Below are 22,442 nucleotides of genomic sequence, written 5' to 3' on the forward strand. Positions count from 1 at the left end.
AGGTTGTGCTAAGGGGAGGTGTGTTGCACACCGAGTTATATACTAAACCCACTGATACCAATACCTTCTTGTGCTACAACAGTTCTCACCCTAGGAGAATGGTTCAGTCACTCCCGTTCTCCCAGTTCCTCAGGGTAAAACGTGTTGTGTCCGATGAGCAGAAATCCCTGGATTCCATGGCCATCAAATTTCGTGATAGGGGTTACCCCAAACGATTGTTGGAAGAACACATGGACAGGGTTTGCGGTCTTGACAGGGGTGAATTACTGTCAAAACTGAAAACTGTCCAAAAATCCGACAGGATTCCGTTCGTTTCAGTATATAGTGAACTCAGTCCTTCGATTAACAAGGTCCTTAGGAAACACTGGGATCTCCTGGGCTCTTGCTTTAAGGAGATTCCTGAGTTTAAACGTCCACCGCTGTTCTCTTACCAGCGTTCAAGGAACTTACGAGATCAGCTGGTCAAAGCAGACATTGGCTCCAAGGGGTCCTCTAGACAAACTACATTGACGCAGCCCGGCTTGGGTTGTTTTTCCTGCTTGGGGTGCGTCAATTGTAGATATATCCGTAAAGGGAAAACATTTGTGCACCCTAGCACGGGTGAGTCTTATGACTAACGTGTGACTCAAGTTGCGTCATATATGTGTTATCTTGCCCGTGTAACTTGCTTTACGTGGGCGAAACGACGACTGAGCTTAAAATCCGCTTAAATAATCACAGTTTGAGTATCCGGAAAAAACGTCTTGATTTACCGGTATCCAAGCATTTTTCTGAGGCCAGGCACAAGGAGGGTGATCTGAGGTGTTGGATCCTCGATCATATACCTCAGCCCAGACGCGGTGGCGATAGGTCTAGGTTACTTAAGCGCAAGGAACTGAGCTGGATTCACAGACTGAACAGCTTAAGACCCAACGGTTTAAATGTAGAATTTAATTTTGGGGACATTGTATGAAGTGTGGTTTGCCTCCTGTGTTCAGCAGGCTGCTTCTCAGTGACTTGTGTACACACTAAGAGAGTTTATATATCTTAATATTTCTCGCCTCAAGAGTAATTTTTTTGTTTTCTGTCCATAGATCACTTGTATTCAGCACCAGGAGGGATGGAGCATGTGGATGAAGTGGACACAGTATCACACCCGGGAGGGGGTCATTCCAATATGCAATGTGCATTTTTATTATTCATCATTTATTTATTATTCATTTTTGTTTTATACATTTTGCACTGCCGGGCCCGGTGAACACCTGGGGACATGTATATCTTGCTACAATAGCCTTGAAGGTGTAACTTAGATTACTTACTTCACCTGTTATGGATTTGCCCCCTGTGGCATCTGTGTACCTGCAGGAGGAGAACCCTCTTGAGTATGATAGCGGTTTGACATTCTGGACAATACCCCTCCTTACACCGTGGTTTACCGTGGGCGTTGTGAGTTGTTGCCTGGGCATAGTATGTGGGCACCTTGTTCTCCAGGTTGTCCCTACTTGTCAAGATCGCAATACTCAATTCTGCAGCAGGTCTGATGCTTTTCACAGGGTCTTATGGTTTATGGGCATTTCTCCAGTTCTCAAGATGGCGCTCTGACACCAGACATTTACTGGGCATGCGCTAAGAAATACACTGAGGCTGAATTGAGCGGCGCCTGGGTGACGTGTGAGCACTGGCCAGCTTCGATGCCGCCACTGGTCCTGGATTGGTGTAGCGCCGCGCCTGCGCAGTGGTGTATACACAACGCCGAACAGCTGTATGGAATGTGCCTCCCGCCGGCTGGGTATGTCTGCACGATCGTCTCCCTGCTCCTCCCCCTGTATGTCACAGGTTCACTGGACGCATCAATCGGTTAGTTTTCTATGTCTGATCGATGGGTCCGTCATTTTATTAACACTATGTATGCGAATATGCGACATGTATAATCATGTCCCTTGCCTTACCACTGGTTTTACACTGTATTTTCACTGTCATAATTTTTTTGTTTATTCTATTTTCATTTGCTACTTTGTTATTGTCACATTTTTGTAACACACCCACTGGGCGGGGTGTGGTCACATGATTTGTATACTGATTGACTCACATATATAATTGCCTTCATTTGGATTGCATCTCTGCTTGAGAGGCTCATTTTTGGAGCCGAAACGTTGCACCATATGGGTGAATAAAGGAATCACTTATTTTCATCTTACTGGAGTGCCGTCCATTTTCTGGATCTATATATGTATATATATATACACTGCTCAAAAAAATAAAGGGAACACAAAAATAACACATCCTAGATCTGAATTAATTAAATATTCTTCTGAAATACTTTGTTCTTTACATAGTTTAATGTGCTGACAACAAAATCACACAAAAAAAAAAAATGGAAATCAAATTTTTAACCCATGGAGGTCTGGATTTGGAGTCACACTCAAAATTAAAGTGGAAAAACACACTACAGGCTGATCCAACTTTGATGTAATGTCCTTAAAACAAGTCAAAATGAGGCTCAGTAGTGTGTGTGGCCTCCACGTGCCTGTATGACCTCCCTACAATGCCTGTGCATGCTCCTGATGAGGTGGCGGACGGTCTCCTGAGGGATCTCCTCCCAGACCTGGACTAAAGCATCTGCCAACTCCTGGACAGTCTGTGGTGCAACGTGACGTTGGTGGATAGAGCGAGACATGATGTCCCAGATGTGCTCAATTGGATTCAGGTCTGGGGAACAGGCGGGCCAGTCCATAGCATCAATGCCTTCGTCTTGCAGGAACTGCTGACACACTCCAGCCACATGAGGTCTAGCATTGTCTTGCATTAGGAAGATCCCAGGGCCAACTGCACCAGCATATGGTCTCACAAGGGGTCTGAGGATCTCATCTCGGTACCTAATGGCAGTCAGGCTACCTCTGGCGAGCACATGGAGGGCTGTGTGGCCCTCCAAAGAAATGCCACCCCACACCATTACTGACCCAATGCCAAAACGGTCATGCTGGAGGATGTTGCAGACAGCAGAACGTTCTCCACGGCGTCTCCAGACTGTCACGTCTGTCACATGTGCTCAGTGTGAACCTGCTTTCATCTGTGAAGAGCACAGGGCGCCAGTGGTGAATTTGCCAATCTTGGTGTTCTCTGGCAAATGCCAAACGTCCTGCACGGTGTTGGGCTGTAAGCACAACCCCCACCTGTGGACGTCAGGCCCTCATATCACCCTCATGGAGTCTGTTTCTGACCGTTTGAGCAGACACATGCACATTTGTGTCCTGCTGGAGGTCATTTTGCAGGGCTCTGGCAGTGCTCCTCCTGTTCCTCCTTGCACAAAGGCGGAGGTAGCGGTCCTGCTGCTGGGCTGTTGCCCTCCTACGGCCTCCTCCACGTCTCCTGATGTACTGGCCTGTCTCCTGGTAGCGCCTCCATGCTCTGGACACTACGCTGACAGACACAGCAAACCTTCTTGCCACAGCTCGCATTGATGTGCCACCCTGGATAAGCTGCACTACCTGAGCCACTTGTGTGGGTTGTAGACTCCGTCTCATGCTACCACTAGAGTGAAAGCACCGCCAGCATTCAAAAGTGACCAAAACATCAGCCAGGAAGCGTAGGAACTGAGAAGGGGTCTGTGGTCACCACCTGCAGAACCACTCCTTTATTGGGGGTGTCTTGCTAATTGCCTATAATTTCCACCTGTTGTCTATCCCATTTGCACAACAGCATGTGAAATTGATTGTCACTCAGTGTTGCTTCCTAAGTGGACAGTTTGATTTCACAGAAGTGTGATTGACTTGGAGTTACATTGTGTTGTTTAAGTGTTCCCTTTATTTTTTTGAGCAGTGTATATATACAGTACAGACCAAAAGTTTGGACAAACCTTCTCATTCAAAGAGTTTTCTTTATTTTCATGACTATGAAGGCATCAAAACTATGAATTAACACATGTGGAATTATATACATAACAAACAAGTGTGAAACAACTGAAAATATTTCATATTCTAGGTTCTTCAAAGTAGCCACCTTTTGCTTTGATTACTGCTTTGCACACTCTTGGCATTCTCTTGATGAGCTTCAAGAGGTAGTCCCCTGAAATGGTCTTCCAACAGTCTTGAAGGAGTTCCCAGAGATGCTTAGCACTTGTTGGCCCTTTTGCCTTCACTCTGCGGTCCAGCTCACCCCAAACCATCTCGATTGGGTTCAGGTCCGGTGACTGTGGAGGCCAGTTCATCTGGCGCAGCACCCCATCACTCTCCTTCATGGTCAAATAGCCCTTACTTTCAAAGTTTTCCCAATTTTTCGGCTGACTGACCTTCATTTCTTAAAGTAATGATGGCCACTCGTTTTTCTTTACTTAGCTGCTTTTTTCTTGCCATAATACCAATTCTAACAGTCTATTCAGTAGGACTATCAGCTGTGTATCCACCTGACTTCTCCTCAACCCAACTGATGGTCCCAACCCCATTTATAAGTCAAGAAATCCCACTTATTAAACCTGACAGGGCACACCTGTGAAGTGAAAACCATTTCAGGGGACTACCTCTTGAAGCTCATCAAGAGAATGCCAAGAGTGTGCAAAGCAGTAATCAAAGCAAAAGGTGGCTACTTTGAAGAACCTAGAATATGACATATTTTCAGTTGTTTTACACTTGTTTGTTATGTATATAATTCCACATGTGTTAATTCATAGTTTTGATGCCTTCAGTGTGAATCTACAATTTTCATAGTCATGAAAATAAAGAACGTGATGGCGGCACTGGAAAATGGAAGCTAGCGGGTGCTAAGTCCAGGGATATAGCTGCTTACCCTAAGTAGATAGAGAAGGAAACCGGACAGCACTCCAAGTAAAAAAGCAAATGGTGTTTATTCACCCATGTGGAAGGCAATGTTTCAGCTCATACAAAGAGCCTTTCTCAAGCAATGAACACAAGTTCATAGTGAACTATGAACACAAACAAGCCATTTTACTGTTCTTATATATTTTTTTCTTTACATTGTCACAGATGTGATGGATGCTGAGGAATTGAGAAGTGAGACGTGCCCCGTTCATGAACACGGTGTCCATATGCCTTTGTTAATATACAATATTGATAATACTTCTGCTATTCTCCAAGTTGTGTCAAAATATGCATTTGTAGTATAGATCGGCCTTTGATCATGTTGTGTGTTTTCCATTAGGGGTGGTTATTGGAGGTCTATGGTGGACTCTGTGGAGGTGGCCGTGGCGAGTTCCGTCGCGATCACTATCACATTATGTCCATATGGGTTGAGGGTCTGTGCCTCTAACGGGATGCAGCCTCCCCATTCTCTCCAGTATATCCATGTCCTGGGACGAGGAATACACTCCGCGATGCGCTGCCCTGTTTATTATGTACATGGGCATGCGCACACACTATTAGGAGGCTTTTACCTATTGAAAAATGGCCGCCAGTATAACCAAGCATTGGTGCGCATGCTCCCATAACGGCACGTGGTGACGTCATGCCGTGGGCCTTTGACGCAACTTGGCGCCTGAGCAGTGTCAACATCCGAACGCCGGATTTGGCGGCTGCTGGCGTGTGTGACTCAGGTGATCGTGTGGGGTATGACATCACTTTCTCTTTGTATTTCAGCATTACATCTCTCCTCCCACATTTATAATGATGTACACATGTATTTGATTATTGACACTTGCACTTTATTGTGTATTATGTATGTCTATTTGTCAGGCATACAATATAATGTTTATGTGGTCTTTCCACACATGGATTGTACACTTTTTGCATGTATCTATGTATTCTCTATGCACTTTTTTTCTGTATAATATGTTGATTGATATTTATTGTGATATGATAGGGGTTGGGCTATTTATACCCCATGATGCACTTGTGTTCATTGCTTGAGAAAGGCTCTTTGTATGAGCTGAAAACGTTGCCTTCCACATGGGTGAATAAACACAATTTGCTTTTTTACCTGGAGTGCTGTCCGGTTTCCTTCTCTCTCTCTATAGATATATATATATATACACATACACATACACTGCCTGTCCCCAAAAAAAAGGCGCCAGGGCGGAAATTATTATTATTTTTTTAATTTTTATTATTTTTTTAAATGCATAACTTGCGGACTTGCCCGGCCGCGCGCGCCAGCCTGCAGGTGTGCCGTGTGGCCCCGGCCCTCACCTCCTCACAGAGCGGCACGCAGGCTCAGCAGCAGCACGGCACAGACAGTCACGTGGGTCAGGGGTGTGTGACTGCTGAGTGGCGCTGCGGCGGCGGGCGGCAGGCAGCAGCAACTGGTGTAGACTGGGGAGTAGAGGTCTGGAGACTGGAGGCAGAGCTGTTGGTGGTGAGTAACTGTGTGTGAGTGAGTCTGTGAAACATCAGACAGTGACACTCGACCGTCCGGACTGCCGTAGGGGGCACAGACAGGTAGGTAGATCAAGGTGATCTCATTGAAAGCAGGCTGCGCAGAAACAGAAGAACATTAATGGGGGTGGGGTCAGGGTGAAGCGGGTGACATTACAATGTGACATGAATGGAGGGGGGACAACAAGACATTTGGACAAATGTCTCTGAGTAGTCTGTCTGTGCGGCCCGCAGGGAGTAATGTATGTGGCATAGTGGGTGGAGGTAAAATGGACATGATGGAGGGGGGAGAAATGTGACAACATTTATGGAGGGGGGGAGAGAAATGTGACAACATAGTTGGAGGGGGGAGAGAAATGTGACAACATGGATGGAGGGGGGAGAAATGTGACAACATGGATGGAGGGAGGAGAAATGTGACAACATGGATGGAGGGGGGAGAAATGTGACAACATGGAAGGAGGGGGAGAAATGTGACAACATGGATGGAAGGGGGAGAAATGTGACAACATAGATGGAGGGGGATAAATGTGACAACATGGATGGAGGGGGGAGAAATGTGACAACATGGATGGAGGGGGGAGAAATGTGACAACATGGATGGAGGGGGGAGAAATGTGACAACATGGATGGAGGGGGAGAAATGTGACAACATGGATGGAGGGGGGAGAAATGTTGCACCATGGATGGAGGGGGAGAAATGTGAGGGCTGATGTGACATAGGTGATTTGACATGGAGGGGGGAAATGTGCCATGGAGGCCTCGAGGGGGAGAAATGTGACATGGGGGCTGTCACAACCAGACAGCTGAGAAGCTCTGACAGAAACCGTTCAGAACCTCCTCCTTGAGTTTTCCTTGTTTTGGTTTCAGTTCCTCACCTCGTTAGCCTATCTCAGCTGTCATGCAGTTGGACTGATTGCTTCCCTTTAAATTCCTGCCCATAATGCAGTAGTGTGCGGCTTATACAACTTCCTGGAGTGTGTGTGCATGCTGTTCCTAGTTCCCAGTTCCCAGTCGTCTGCAAGATAAGTGATGTATATGTATTTGTGATTTTCTGTTTGCTGGATCCAGGTGACCCTGTCTCCCTCCGTGTCTGTGTAGGGAGCCGGTGGTCGTGTCCCCTCACTATTGTAGGGTCTTCAGGTGTTAGATAGTCGAGGTACGTGGATATGCGACCAATCACCTTTGGGGTGTTTGCATAGGCTGAGCAGTCAGGGAGAGTCTGTCAGGTCCATGCAGGGCTCTCCCTTTTGTTCCTTAGTTGTGGATCCAGTGAGTCATTAATTATATTGCATTGTCTTGTTTCCTGTACACCATCCGTGACAGGGGCATAATGGCTGACATGGGGGGCATAATGGCTGACATGGGGGGCATAATGGCTGACATGGGGGGCATAATGGCTGACATGGGGGGCATAATGGCTGACATAGGGGGCTGATGGCTGACATAGGGGGCTGATGGCTGACATGGGGGGCTGAGGGCTGGGGGCTGATGGCTGACATGGGGGCTGATCTGAGGCATTGGGGGTCTGATCTGAGGTTTGATTAACATTGGGGGTCTGATTGCTGGTCTGACCTGAGGTGTAATGGAAAATATTTTTTTCTTATTATCCTCCTCTAAAACCTAGGTGCGTCTTATGGGCCGGTGCATCTTATAGGGCGAAAAATACGGTCCTCAAACGAGCGATTGTCTGAAGCAGAGCAAAGATACCAGGACCACACAGAGGGGAAACCAGCTGATGCACATGGGACCAGGGACCAGGCGCCAAAATGCAGCTTTGCTTGTGTTGGCAAAAATCCTTGCAGTAGGCACTAGGCATGATGGGTGCATCACTTCATCTGCCTCTCTTCTTACTCTGATGCGCCAATCACTCTGGAACAGAGTAAATCTGGACTCATCAAACCACATTACCTTCTTCCATTGCTCCAGAGTCCAATCTTTATGCTCCCTAGCAAACGGACCTCTTTTTTTCTGGTTTGCCTCACTAATTAGTGGTTTTCTTATGGCTACACAGCTGTTCAGTCCCAATCCCTTGAGTTCCCTTCACATTGTGCATGTGGAAATGCTCTTACTTTCACTATTAAACATAGCTCTGAGTTCTACTGTTGTTTTTCTTCGATTTTATTTCACCAAACATATACAGTACAGACCAAAAGTTTGGACACACCTTCTCATTCAAAGAGTTTTCTTTATTTTCATGACTATGAAAATTGTAGATTCACACTGAAGGCATCAAAACTATGAATTAACACATGTGGAATTATATACATAACAAACAAGTGTGAAACAACTGAAAATATGTCATATTCTAGGTTCTTCAAAGTAGCCACCTTTTGCTTTGATTACTGCTTTGCACACTCTTGGCATTCTCTTGATGAGCTTCAAGAGGTAGTCCCCTGAAATGGTTTTCACTTCACAGGTGTGCCCTGTCAGGTTTAATAAGTGGGATTTCTTGCCTTATAAATGGGGTTGGGACCATCAGTTGCGTTGAGGAGAAGTCAGGTGGATACACAGCTGATAGTCCTACTGAATAGACTGTTAGAATTGGTATTATGGCAAGAAAAAAGCAGCTAAGTAAAAAAAAAACGAGTGGCCATCATTACTTTAAGAAATGAAGGTCAGTCAGCCGAAAAATTGGGAAAACTTTGAAAGTAAGGGCTATTTGTGTCACTACCAGAGCTTTGGGAAGTTCTCACAGCTCTGTTTCTCCACCCCTGTGATGATGTCACTACTAGAGCTGGGAGGCGTTCACTACTCTGTTTACTTCTGGTTTCTTTCACCACAGCTGTCCTTCATGTGTTTGATTTTCTTCTCTTTATATCACCCCTCCTCCTATGATAGGATGTGGATTATAGTTCTCACTTCAGTTGTGGCTCTTGCTTTGGTTTCTTCACTTGTAGCTATCAGTCCACTGGACCAGTGTTCTGCTGCAGCTAGCACTCCGGATTTTGCCAGCCTGTCCTTGGATCCGTCTTCTCTGCGGCTACAACACCTTCAGCTAAGTCTGCAGACATTGTTGTATTCCTGTTTGTTTTCTGACTGGATCTGAGGTGGCCACGGTTCCCTCCATATACTGAGTAGGGCACTGGTGGCCGTGCCCCTTCCACTATTGTAGGGGTTACAGTGGTCATTAGTCTTAGGCACGTGGGCATGCCTCGTTCCGCCTTTTGGATCCGGGCATGTGCTTTAGCAGAATAGGGAAAGCGTTGAGGGTCGGACAGGGGTCACCCTTTATCCTCCCTAGTTCTGGGTCCAGTCAGTTGCTCTGTACTGTGAATTACTATCGTTGCTCACATACACCCGTGACATTATAATCCACCAAAACCGTCCTTTTTTGACATGGATCCGCTTTCTGACCTGGTTGACCGCATGCAGGGTCTTTCTTTGGAAGTAGCGGATCTCCGTCAATCTATGACCCAGCTTCAAGCATTGGGCCCTGCTCCGGCTCATGGAGTCTGTTGCGAGCCAAAAGTCTCACTTCCGGAGACGTTCTCCGGGGGCAGTGAGAATTTTGTTCGTTTCAGAGAGGCATGCAAACTCCATTTTTGCTTGTGTCCTCACTCTTCTGGTAATCAAGAGCAGAGGGTGAGGATTGTCATCTCCCTGCTCAGGGGTAATGCTCAGACTTGGGCTTTTTCGCTGCCATCAGGGGATCCCTCCCTTCGATCCGTGGAGGGATTTTTTGTGGCCCTGGGGCAGATTTATGATGACCCGGATCGTGTTGCTCTGGCCGAATCTAACCTACGTGTTTTATGCCAGAACAAACGGTCTGCGGAGCTTTATTGTTCTGAATTTCGGAGATGGGCAGCTGATTCGGGTTGGAATGATGCTGCACTCCGGAGTCAGTTCTGTCATGGTCTCTCGGAGAGATTAAAAGATGCGTTTGCTTTCCATGAGAGACCAACGTCCTTAGAGTCTGCCATGTCATTGGCGGTACGCCTTGACAGGCGTCTAAGAGAAAGAAACGAGACCTCTCTGTCCAGCCATTGTCAGTCTAGGGGCAGTGGTGCGGACTCATTCAGTGTGCAGGGGCCTCATCCTGTCTCGCTCCCCTCTGAGGAGGAGCCCATGCAGCTAGCTCGACTTGCCCCTGATAAAAGAGGATTTAGTCCTCAGAGTATGGTGTGTTTTTGTTGTGGGGGCATAGGTCATTTGGCAAATGTTTGTCCGTCTAGGAGATTCTTGAACCGTACTAAGAGCGATAATAAGAGAAAAATCTCAAAAGGTAAATCATCAAGTTCTGCTTCATCTGCTACTTTGGGCAAAGTTGATGTAGGATTTGATGCTTTTCCTCTGACCTGCAGTTCCCGTTTTCTCCTGTCTGCCAGGGTGGCGCTAGAGAGCAAAGTAATTTCTTGCGAGATTTTTGTCGATAGTGGAGCGGCCGTCAATCTTATTGACACTCAATTTGTAGCCATGCATGGTTTTCAGGTTTGCACATTAGATAAAGATATACCTGTTTTTGCTATTGACTCTGCTCCACTCTCACAGAGATCTCTGAAGGGCATTGTTCACAATATCCGGCTAGCTGTAGGTGACACTCATGTGGAGGATATATCTTGTTTTGTCCTTAACGGATTGCCGTCTCCTCTAGTTTTGGGGTTACCCTGGCTCACTAGACATAACCCCACTATTGATTGGCAAGGAAGGCAAATAAATGAGTGGAGTGATTTTTGTAGAGAGAATTGTCTCACAGCGACTTTTGCAGAGGTGTCTACTAAAACGGTGCCATCATTTCTCTCTGATTTCTCGGACGTGTTTTCCGAGAGCGGTGTTCAGGAGCTACCTCCTCACCGGGAGTTTGACTGTCCCATTAACCTCATTCCCGGCGCCAAGCTGCCAAAAGCACGCCTCTACAATCTCTCACAACCGGAAAGAATCGCAATGCGAACTTACATCTCCGAGAGTCTCGAAAAGGGGCATATTCGTCCCTCAAAGTCACCTGTGGCCGCGGGTTTTTTTTTTTGTTAAAAAGAAAGATGGCTCTCTGAGACCTTGCCTAGATTTTAGGGAGCTGAACCGTATCACGATTCGCGATCCCTATCCCCTTCCTCTGATCCCGGACCTCTTCAATCAAATTGTTGGGGCCAAGGTGTTTTCCAAATTGGATTTGAGAGGCGCGTACAACCTGGTCAGGGTCAGAGAGGGGGATGAATGGAAAACGGCCTTTAATACCCCTGACGGGCATTTCGAGAATCTCGTTATGCCTTTCGGCCTGATGAATGCTCCGGCCGTCTTTCAGCATTTTGTTAATAGTATTTTCTATCATTTAATGGGGAAATTCGTATTGGTATATCTTGATGATATTTTGATTTTTTCCCCTGATGTTCAGACCCATCAGGATCATCTTTTTCAGGTTCTGCAGATTCTGCGGGAAAATAAATTGTACGCCAAGCTGGAGAAATGTCTTTTTATGGTATCGGAGATTCAATTTCTGGGTTTTCTCCTCTCTGCTTCTGGTTTTCGCATGGATCCCGAGAAGGTCCGTGCTGTACTTGAGTGGGAGCTTCCTGAGAATCAGAAGGCATTGATGCGCTTTCTGGGTTTTGCGAACTATTACAGAAAGTTCATTTTGAATTATTCCTCTGTTGTCAAACCCCTCACTGACATGACAAAAAAGGGGGCGGATTTTTCCTCTTGGTCGGAGGAGGCGCTTGCAGCCTTTTCTAAGATTAAAGAGAATTTTGCGTCTGCTCCCGTCTTGGTGCATCCCGATGTTTCCTTACCTTTTATTGTTGAGGTGGATGCTTCCGAGGTGGGTGTGGGTGCGGTTTTGTCCCAGGGCCCTTCCCCTGCCAAGTGGCGACCCTGTGCCTTTTTCTCTAAAAAACTCTCCCCGGCAGAGAGAAACTATGATGTGGGAGATAGGGAGTTGTTGGCCATCAAGTTGGCTTTCGAGGAATGGCGCCATTGGTTGGAGGGGGCCAGGCACCCTATCACCGTTTTTACCGACCATAAGAATCTGGCATACTTGGAGTCGGCCAGGCGTATGAATCCGAGACAGGCCAGATGGTCTCTGTTCTTCTCCAGATTCAATTTTGTTGTTACATTCCGACCTGGGATAAAAAATGTGAAGGCTGATGCTCTCTCTCGCTGTTTTCCGGGAGGAGGAAACTCCGAGGACCCGGGTCCCATTTTGGCGGAGGGGGTAGTTGTTTCTGCTCTATATTCCGATTTGGAGGCCGAGGTCCAGGCTGCCCAGACTGAGACACCTGCCCGTTGTCCTTCTGGGAAGTTGTTCGTGCCTCCTGAGCTACGTCACAAACTCTTTAAGGAGCATCATGATACGGTTCTTGCTGGTCACCCCGGGAGTAGAGCCACGGTGGATCTCATTGCTCGGAGATTTTGGTGGCCGGCTCTTCGTAAGTCGGTGGAGGGTTTTGTGGCTGCTTGTGAGACGTGCTCTCGCGCTAAGGTCCCTCGTTCACGGCCTTCAGGTTCCCTTCTCCCGTTACCCATTCCTTCCCGTCCTTGGACGCACCTGTCCATGGACTTTATCACGGATCTTCCTCGTTCCTCGGGGAAGTCGGTGATCCTGGTGGTGGTGGACCGTTTTAGCAAGATGGCTCATTTCGTACCTTTCCCTGGTTTACCCAATGCTAAAACGTTGGCGCAAGCTTTTGTCGACCATATTGTTAAATTGCACGGCATTCCCTCTGATATTGTTTCCGATAGAGGCACGCAGTTTGTGTCCAGGTTCTGGAAGGCTTTCTGTTCTCGCCTGGGGGTTCGGCTGTCCTTCTCTTCTGCTTTTCATCCGCAGTCGAATGGTCAGACTGAGCGCCTTAATCAGAATCTGGAGACATATTTGCGCTGTTTTGTTTCAGAGAACCAGGAGGATTGGTGTTCATTTCTCCCTCTTGCTGAGTTTGCTCTGAACAACCGTCGTCAGGAATCTTCCGGAGAGTCACCATTCTTTGGTGCATATGGGTTTCATCCGCAGTTTGGTACATTCTCGGGAGGGGCTCTTTCTGGTTTACCTGAGGAGGAGAGATTTTCCTCGTCTTTGTCTACCATTTGGCAAAAGATTCAGAGTAATCTTAAAAAGATGAGTGAGAGGTATAAGCGTGTGGCTGATAAGAGACGTGTGCCTGGTCCGGACCTGAATGTGGGTGATCTGGTGTGGTTGTCTACTAGAAACATTAAGTTGAAGGTTCCCTCCTGGAAATTGGGTCCCAGGTTTATTGGGCCTTATAAAATCTTGTCAGTCATCAATCCTGTTGCCTTCCGTCTTGATCTTCCACGGGTTTGGAAGATACATAATGTATTTCACAGATCTCTCTTAAAACCATATGTCCAGCCCACGGTACCCTCCTCTTTGCCTCCTCCTCCGATTTTGGTTGATGGCAATCTGGAGTTTGAGGTTTCCAGAATTGTGGACTCTCGCATGGTCCGCGGTTCTCTTCAGTACCTCGTTCATTGGAAGGGTTATGGTCCTGAGGAGAGGATGTGGGTTCCGGTGTCGGACATTAAAGCCACTCGCCTCATCAGGGCATTTCATAGGGCTCATCCTGAGAAGGTGGGTCCTGGGTGTCCGGAGTCCACCCGTAGAGGGGGGGGTACTGTCACTACCAGAGCTTTGGGAAGTTCTCACAGCTCTGTTTCTCCACCCCTGTGATGATGTCACTACTAGAGCTGGGAGGCGTTCACTACTCTGTTTACTTCTGGTTTCTTTCACCACAGCTGTCCTTCATGTGTTTGATTTTCTTCTCTTTATATCACCCCTCCTCCTATGATAGGATGTGGATTATAGTTCTCACTTCAGTTGTGGCTCTTGCTTTGGTTTCTTCACTTGTAGCTATCAGTCCACTGGACCAGTGTTCTGCTGCAGCTAGCACTCCGGATTTTGCCAGCCTGTCCTTGGATCCGTCTTCTCTGCGGCTACAACACCTTCAGCTAAGTCTGCAGACATTGTTGTATTCCTGTTTGTTTTCTGACTGGATCTGAGGTGGCCACGGTTCCCTCCATATACTGAGTAGGGCACTGGTGGCCGTGCCCCTTCCACTATTGTAGGGGTTACAGTGGTCATTAGTCTTAGGCACGTGGGCATGCCTCGTTCCGCCTTTTGGATCCGGGCATGTGCTTTAGCAGAATAGGGAAAGCGTTGAGGGTCGGACAGGGGTCACCCTTTATCCTCCCTAGTTCTGGGTCCAGTCAGTTGCTCTGTACTGTGAATTACTATCGTTGCTCACATACACCCGTGACAATTTGACCATGAAGGAGAGTGATGGGGTGCTGCGCCAGATGACCTGGCCTCCACAGTCACCGGACCTGAACCCAATCCAACAAGTGCTAAGCATCTCTGGGAACTCCTTCAAGACTGTTGGAAGACCATTTCAGGGGACTACCTCTTGAAGCTCCTCAAGAGAATGCCAAGAGTGTGCAAAGCAGTAATCAAAGCAAAAGGTGGCTACTTTGAAGAACCTAGAATATGACATATTTTCAGTTGTTTCACACTTGTTTGTTATGTATATAATTCCACATGTGTTAATTCATAGTTTTGATGCCTTCATAGTCATGAAAATAAAGAAAACTCTTTGAATAAGAAGGTGTGTCCAAACTTTTGGTCTGTACTGTAAGTGATCGCAGATCACGATCATTCAGGATTTTTTTGCCGCCACATTTCTTCCTCAAATACGATGGATCCCCACTATCCTTCCAGTTTTTAATAATGCGTTGGACAGTTCTTAACCCAATTTTAGTAGTTTCTGTAATCTCCTTAGATGTTTTCTCTGCTTGATGCATGCCAATGATTTGACCCTTCTCAAACAGACTAACATCTTTTCCACGACCACAAGATGTGTCTTTCGACATGGTTGTTTAAGAAATGAGAAGCAACTCATTGCACCAGTTGGGGTTAAATAACTTGTTGCCAGCTGAAAGATAATCGCCCATGCAGTAATTATCCAGGTGGCGACTTTTTTTTGGGACAGGCAGTGTATATGTACTGTATTTTTCGCCACATAAGAAGCACTTTTTTTCTCCCCCAAAGTGGAAGCGCTCATTAGTACCGGAGGACCAGGAACCGGTGAAGTCTCTGTTTTCACCGCTTCCTGGTCCTCTGCTGACGGCTGTCCAGTGGCTGCGCACAGCGTGAGGGGCGCTCTGTGGCCTCACGCTGTGCGCGCCGGTTCACAGCACAGCCGATGGTGGAGAAAGACAGAGCACAGTGTCACGGCCTATGGTGTGCGCTGTGACACTGTTGCTACACTTGCAGTTGCCTGCGGCAACGTGTTGCTGTGTGTGCATGCGTTGGCAGTGTCTCGGCCTTCTGGGTGATTGCTGTGACATGGTTGCCACGCATGTTGTTGCCTGCGGCAATGTGTAGCTTTCCATGCTTGTGTGTGCACTTCCCCTTTAAGTGGCTTCCTCCCCTTGTCTGGTGTTGGAAGGGTTAACTCCCTTCCTAGTGTTTTAACACTGGGTTTATGTGTGTGTGGGTGTGGGTGTGGCTGCTTGGGCTATTTAGCCTGAAGCTGGGGGGTACTCCAGCCATGGTGTATGCTGGAGCTATCTTCCTGGCATATTCCATCTGTCCAGTGAGGGCCACCCTTGTGGTCATAGAAGATGTTTTTATGGTGTCTTATGTTTATTGCAGCTATGGATGTCCTGGGTCCCTGTGTGGTTTGTGGTGTGTGCTGTGTCCTTAATGTTTGTGTGGACACCAGCACTTGTGCACGGGTTCCAGTCAGTGTGTCTGTGGCAGGTAAGTGTGTTACTGGTCTCGCTTACCTGCCATCTCTATAGCTGTATGTGTTCCCCTCCAAAAGAAAAAAGATAGAAAAAACAAACAAAAAAAAAAAACAGAGAAGAAGATAGTAGATGTTCTTGTGGTGTCTCATGTTATTGCAGCTATGGTGTCCTGGGTTCCTGTGTGGTTTGTGGTGTGTGCTGTGTCCTTTTATGTTGGTGTGGACATCAGCACTTGTGCACGGGTTCCAGTCAGTGTGTCTGTGGCAGGTAGGTGTGTTACTAGTTTCACTTACCTGCCATCTCCATATGCTGTATGTGTTCCCCTCTCCTTGCAGCTTGGCCAGTGGAGACTCCTGTTCATGCGTGTTGTGGAGGAACAGGTCGTCTTACCCTGCTCCTAGTCCAGGGATTTCCTGAGGGTTAGTAGGGCCCCGAGGTTCCAGAGTATGAGCCCTCCTACCATCTGGGTTGGCTCATACGGTTAGGAGTCAGGGTCAGAATTAGGGACGCATTAGGCGGTGACCTGCTCCCTGATCCCGGCGTCCTGGCCTAGCAGCTACCCGTTATCCCTTTGATACCGCATGGTGGGGGGTTTCCCCCACTCCCCGCCGTGACACACAGGCAGTGAGGAGCGACCACATACAGGAGCAGGAGAGGTAAGTGGTTCATTTATTTTGTGATCTGAGGCTGGGGGCTGATCAAACATGGCTGGGGGCTGATCAAACATTGCTAGGGGCTGCTAAAATATGGTTGGGGGCTGCTGAAACATGGTTGAGGCTGATCAAACATGGATGGGGCTGATTAAACATAGCTAGGGGCAAAGAAATATGGCTGGGGGTTATGAATAATAAGCAGGGGGCTGATATGAGACATGGGGGTCTCATCTGAAGTCTGAATGGGGGGGTCTTCTTTATATTGGGCTCTGATCTGAGGTCTAATTAAGGGCCTTATTAACATTGGGGGTCTGATTGGGGCCGTGAGCTGAGGTCTGATTAATATTGGTGGTCTGATTGCTGATATGATGTCTAATGAAAAATATTTTTTTCTTATTGTCCTCCTCTAAAACCTAGGTGCGTCTTATAGGCCAGTGCATCTTATAAAATACAGTATATATATATATATATATATATATATATATACACTGCTCAAAAAAATAAAGGGAACACTTAAACAACACAATGTAACTCCAAGTCAATCACTCTTCTGTGAAATCAAACTTTCCACTTAGGAAGCAACACTGAGTGACAATCAATTTCACATGCTGTTGTGCAAATGGGATAGACAACAGGTGGAAATTTATAGGCAATTAGCAAGACACCCTCAATAAAGGAGTGATTCTGCAGGTGGTGACCACAGACCGCTTCTCAGTTCCTATGCTTCCTGGCTGATGTTTTGGTCACTTTTGAATGCTGGCGGTGCTTTCACTCTAGTGGTAGCATGAGACGGAGTCTACAACCCACACAAGTGGCTCAGGTAGTGCAGCTTATCCAGGATGGTACATCAATGCGAGCTGTGGCAAGAAGGTTTGCTGTGTCTGTCAGCGTAGTGTCCAGAGCATGGAGGCGCTACCAGGAGACAGGCCAGTACATCAGGAGACGTGGAGAAGGCCGTTGGACGGCAACAACCCAGCAGTAGGACCGCTACCTCCGCCTTTTTGCAAGGAGGAACAGGAGGAGCACTGCCAGAGCCCTGCAAAATGACCTCCAGCAGGCCACAAATGTGCATGTGTCTGCTCAAACGGTCAGAAACGGACTCCATGAGGGTGATATGAGGGCCTGACGTCCACAGGTGGGGGTTGTGCTTACAGCCCAACACCGTGCAGGACGTTTGGCATTTGCCAGAGAACACCAAGATTGGCAAATTCGCCACTGGCGCCCTGTGCTCTTCACAGATGAAAGCAGGTTCACACTGAGCACATGTGACAGACGTGACAGAGTCTTGAGACGCCGTGGAGAACGTTCTGCTGCCTACAACATCCTCCAGCATGACCGGTTTGGCATTGGGTCAGTAATGGTGCAGGGTGGCATTTCTTTGGAGGGCTGCACAGCCCTCCATGTGCTCGCCAGAGGTAGCCTGACTGCCATTAGGTACCGAGATGAGATCCTCAGACCCCTTGTGAGACCATATGCTGGTGCGGTTGGCCCTGGGTTCCTCCTAATGCAAGACAATGCTAGACCTCATGTGGCTGGAGTGTGTCAGCAGTTCCTGCAAGATGAAGGTATTGATGCTATGGACTGGCCCACCCGTTCCCCAGACCTGAATCCAATTGAGCACATCTGGGACATCATGTCTCGCTCTATCCACCAACGTCACGTGTCACCACAGACTGTCCAGGAGTTGGCAGATGCTTTAGTCCAGGTCTGGGAGGAGATCCCTTAGGAGACCGTCCGCCACCTCATCAGGAGCATGCACAGGCGTTGTAGGGAGGTCATACAGGCACGTGGAGGCCACACACACTACTGAGCCTCATTTTGACTTGTTTTAAGGACATTACATTAAAGTTGGATCAGCCTGTAGTGTGTTTTTCCACTTTAATTTTGAGTGTGACTCCAAATCCAGACCTCCATGGGTTGAAAAATTTGATTTCCATTTTTTTATTTTTGCGTGATTTTATTGTCAGCACATTCAACTATGTAAAGAACAAAGTATTTCAGAAGAATATTTAATTAATTCAGATCTAGGATGTGTTATTTTTGTGTTCCCTTTATTTTTTTGAGCAGTGTGTATATATATATATATATATATATATATATATTTATGTATATATCTAACTACCACTAACTGCAGGTCTTTTTTCACACAAAAAAAATATGTAAAAAATGTGCAGATGCATATGAGCACACTACTGATCGGTGCTCTGCAGCACGCACGCACACAGATCGTGCGTGCAAAAACTATAGTATAAAAGTTCACTACAGTGCTCTGCAAAATGCACGCATACTGATGGTGCGTTCAAGCTAAAATCTAAACTGACACTAACTGAAATGTATATATATATATAACTGCAGTTCTTTTTTCACACACAAAAAAAAATACAAAATTAAAATTAAAAAATGTGCAGATGTAAATGAGCACAGATCGTGCGTGCGTGCGTGCAAAAACTGTAGTATAAAAATTTATACTACCAGGCCACTACATCTTGGAGTAATCTCTTTTCAACTAACTGCTGACCATTGGGGGTCAAGGGACACTGGTGCAGAGCACCACAGATCAGGCAAAACCGTAGTCGGAGGTAGGACAAGGTCAGGACAGGCAGGTTTTTTCAATCTAATAAACAGTCTCAGGTCAGGGTGGCAGGTCAGGGTCAGAACGGAGATTAGGAAGAGGTCAAATCCGTAAATCAGGCAGAATTCAGTACCAGGGCAGACAAACAATAAACAGCCCACCTTTGCAGGAAACTAGATAACTAGAACCATTGCTCAGGGGAAGGTGCCTTAACCCTTTAGTGATTAGGTTAATGAGCTTGCATATCAAAGTGAATGATGCACTGGTTTAGAAACCTACAGCAGAGCTTGGTATCCCACTCATAGTGTGGCGGTAAAAGCAGATGGAACCACCGGAGGAAGAACTGGCTATGATACTGTTTCCTGTGTAGGCAGAACCAAAAGGAACCTGGCAAGAAATCCAAGTATGCGGAAATGGTGTTCAGATATTGCAAGAGTTGCTCCTGGTGACCATGCTGACTAGTCAGCTCATTAAATACTTTGGGCAGCCCCCAACTTGGCCCTGAGCAAACTGTGAGCAAAATGTGGATCCGCTGTGTCACTCAAATAGATTTGACTTGCGGCTACTCAAAGCACATTAAGTAGCCCCCCGGGTCTTCATCCTTTAACCCCTGTACAGCAATCTGGACTCTACTGCAGGGGACTACTAGGCTGCTACCTCATAGAGTAGTTTCTGTTCAAGTGACTGCTGACCCACAGAGGTCAAAAACCACCACCCTATTGTCTCTGGAACCACAGAGGTTAAGAGACAAAGATGTGGAGAGCCAAGGGATCAAGTAGTGCCTTGGTCAAGAACAGGCCAAAGTCAGGGCAGACAGGGTTTGTGCAATCTGATAAACAGTCTGAGGTCAGGACAGGCAGCTCAGGGTCAGTACAGTGATCAGGCAGAGGTCAGATCCGGCAGTGAAGGGTCAAATCCGGAAATTTAGTAGCAGCCGCTACATAGTCAGATCAACAAAAAGGAAACTTTTTCAGGAAACTAGAGAACTAGAACCTATTGCTCTTGAAAATATTGCAGGCAATGCTCTTCAAGCAATATTTCTGTCAGAAAAGGTTGAGTTGTTTTTTTTCAACATTTATAGAAACAGTTTTTTTTTACTTTTTCATTTTCATTTTGGCAGTACTTTACAATTTAAATGCAGAATATTGCCTTCTGTAGCAGACAGCGCAGAGAGATAAAACCCCTACAATATATAGATAGGTAGGCGTTTTATATAGACAGGTAACCCATTGTCAGTTTATTACTGCTGTGAGGGAAAGATGTTATCTGTTAAAATAGTAGATTGTAGAATTGGGATATCATTATGACAGCTCTATTGTTCACTTGATAGTCCTAGATAAATTTGCCCACAAAAAAGCCTTGCATTTTTCAGTGTAATGTGGGATGATCTAATCCAGTGACTACAGCTATGCAAAGTGGGAAAGTCATGCGAGACTGTTTGTGCGGCGCCCTATACAGACGTGTAGAGCCGCGCCCAGGGATCCCCCTGCACTTACTGTTATACCCGGGCGCTGCTCCGTTCGCCCGGTATAGCCTCCGGTATCTTCACATGTTAGGCTCCACCCAGTGGAACCTGACGCCGTCTCTTTCTCCTATGCTGTAGCGCTGGCCAATCGCAGTGCTCAGCTCATAGCCTGAGAGAAAAAAAAAACTCTCAGGCTATGAGCTGAGCGCTGCGATTGGCCAGCGCTACAGCATGGGAGAAGGAGACCGCGGCAGGTTCTACTGGGTGGAGCCTAACATGTGAAGATACCGGAGGCTATACCGGGAGAACGGAGCGGCGCCCAGGTATAACAGTAAGTGCAGGGGGATCCCTGGGCGCCGCTCTACACGTCTGTATAGTTAGTTTAGATGCTTTATTCTGGTGAAAGGTCCTCTTTAAATACCTAGGGCACACAATATGACTTTAAAATATTATATCCAGAAAACCATTTGTTAAAAAAATAAATAAAATGACATTGAATATTCACATATAGGCTGTTAATATGTGCTAAAACGTTTTTTGATGGTATTATCCTTTGAAAAGGGTTGTTTGAGATAATTTAAAATCTCAGACAAGCCTTGTAATAGCTTAAATAAAAAATAATCTTATGCTCCCTCCTTTCTTCAGCAGCGGGGACGTGCCATTATTAATAAGAATAATTATATTCAGAAATCACAGTTTAGAATAAAAACACAAAACTGCACAGTGAACTGTTGCCTTTTTTTAATCCTAGCGTACAAAACAAAAAACATCATTAACTTCTGAATAGTTAAATTGACCTACTTGTGTGTTTCCTGTTTAGTCCTTGCGATTGTAATAAAACCATATTAGCAACTCTGTTCCTTTTATTTATTTCCTATTTCCTATGCATGCACCATCGCTAAACAATTGCACTCTTGCCTTACAGAGGCTGTCCTACCAAAAATATTCTACATTTTTCAAACCAGCACCTAAATCTGAATACTTTTATTATTGCATGTAATTCAAAATTTTGCATAGCTAATGAATTATTCAATAAAATGTATCTGTATAGCGCCTCCTGCTGTTTGTTCTTTTCCTTATTTCTCTGTCCACCTGGGTATCATCGCATATGCTCAGTTCCATCCTTCAGTTGCCACTAGCTGGATCTACTTAAATAAGTTCTGTTACAGGGAGAAAGCTGCAGCAGTAAGGACTCACCTCCTGAGCAAAGACATGCCCCCTGAGCTGCTATCTTGAAATAAATCTTACCATGGGGAACTATGTATCCACGTGAGGTATAGGGCTGGTTCCATCTTTATTAGAGACTGTCATGTACTACCGTATTTTTCGCCCTATAAGACGCACCGGCCCATAAGACGCACCTAGGTTTTGGGGAGGAAAATAAGAAAAAAAATATTTTTAACCAAAAGGTGTGCTTTTGGTGGGTTTGGAACTAATGGTGGTCTGTGGATGGCACTATTACTGGGGATCTGTGGATGACAGACACTGTTGTGGGGGGATCTGTGGATGACGGACACTGTTATGGGGGATCTGTGGATGACTGACACTGTTATGGGGGGATCTGTGGATGACGGACACTGTTATGGGGGGATCTGTGGATGACGGACACTTATGGGGGGGATCTGTGGATGACGGACACTGTTATGGGGGGATCTGTGGATGACGGACACTGTTATGGGGGGATCTGTGGATGACGGACACTGTTATGGGGGGATCTGTGGATGACGGACACTGTTATGGGGGGATCTGTGGATGAC

Source organism: Bufo bufo, chromosome 1 (assembly GCF_905171765.1).
Source record: "Bufo bufo chromosome 1, aBufBuf1.1, whole genome shotgun sequence".
NCBI lineage: Eukaryota > Metazoa > Chordata > Amphibia > Anura > Bufonidae > Bufo > Bufo bufo.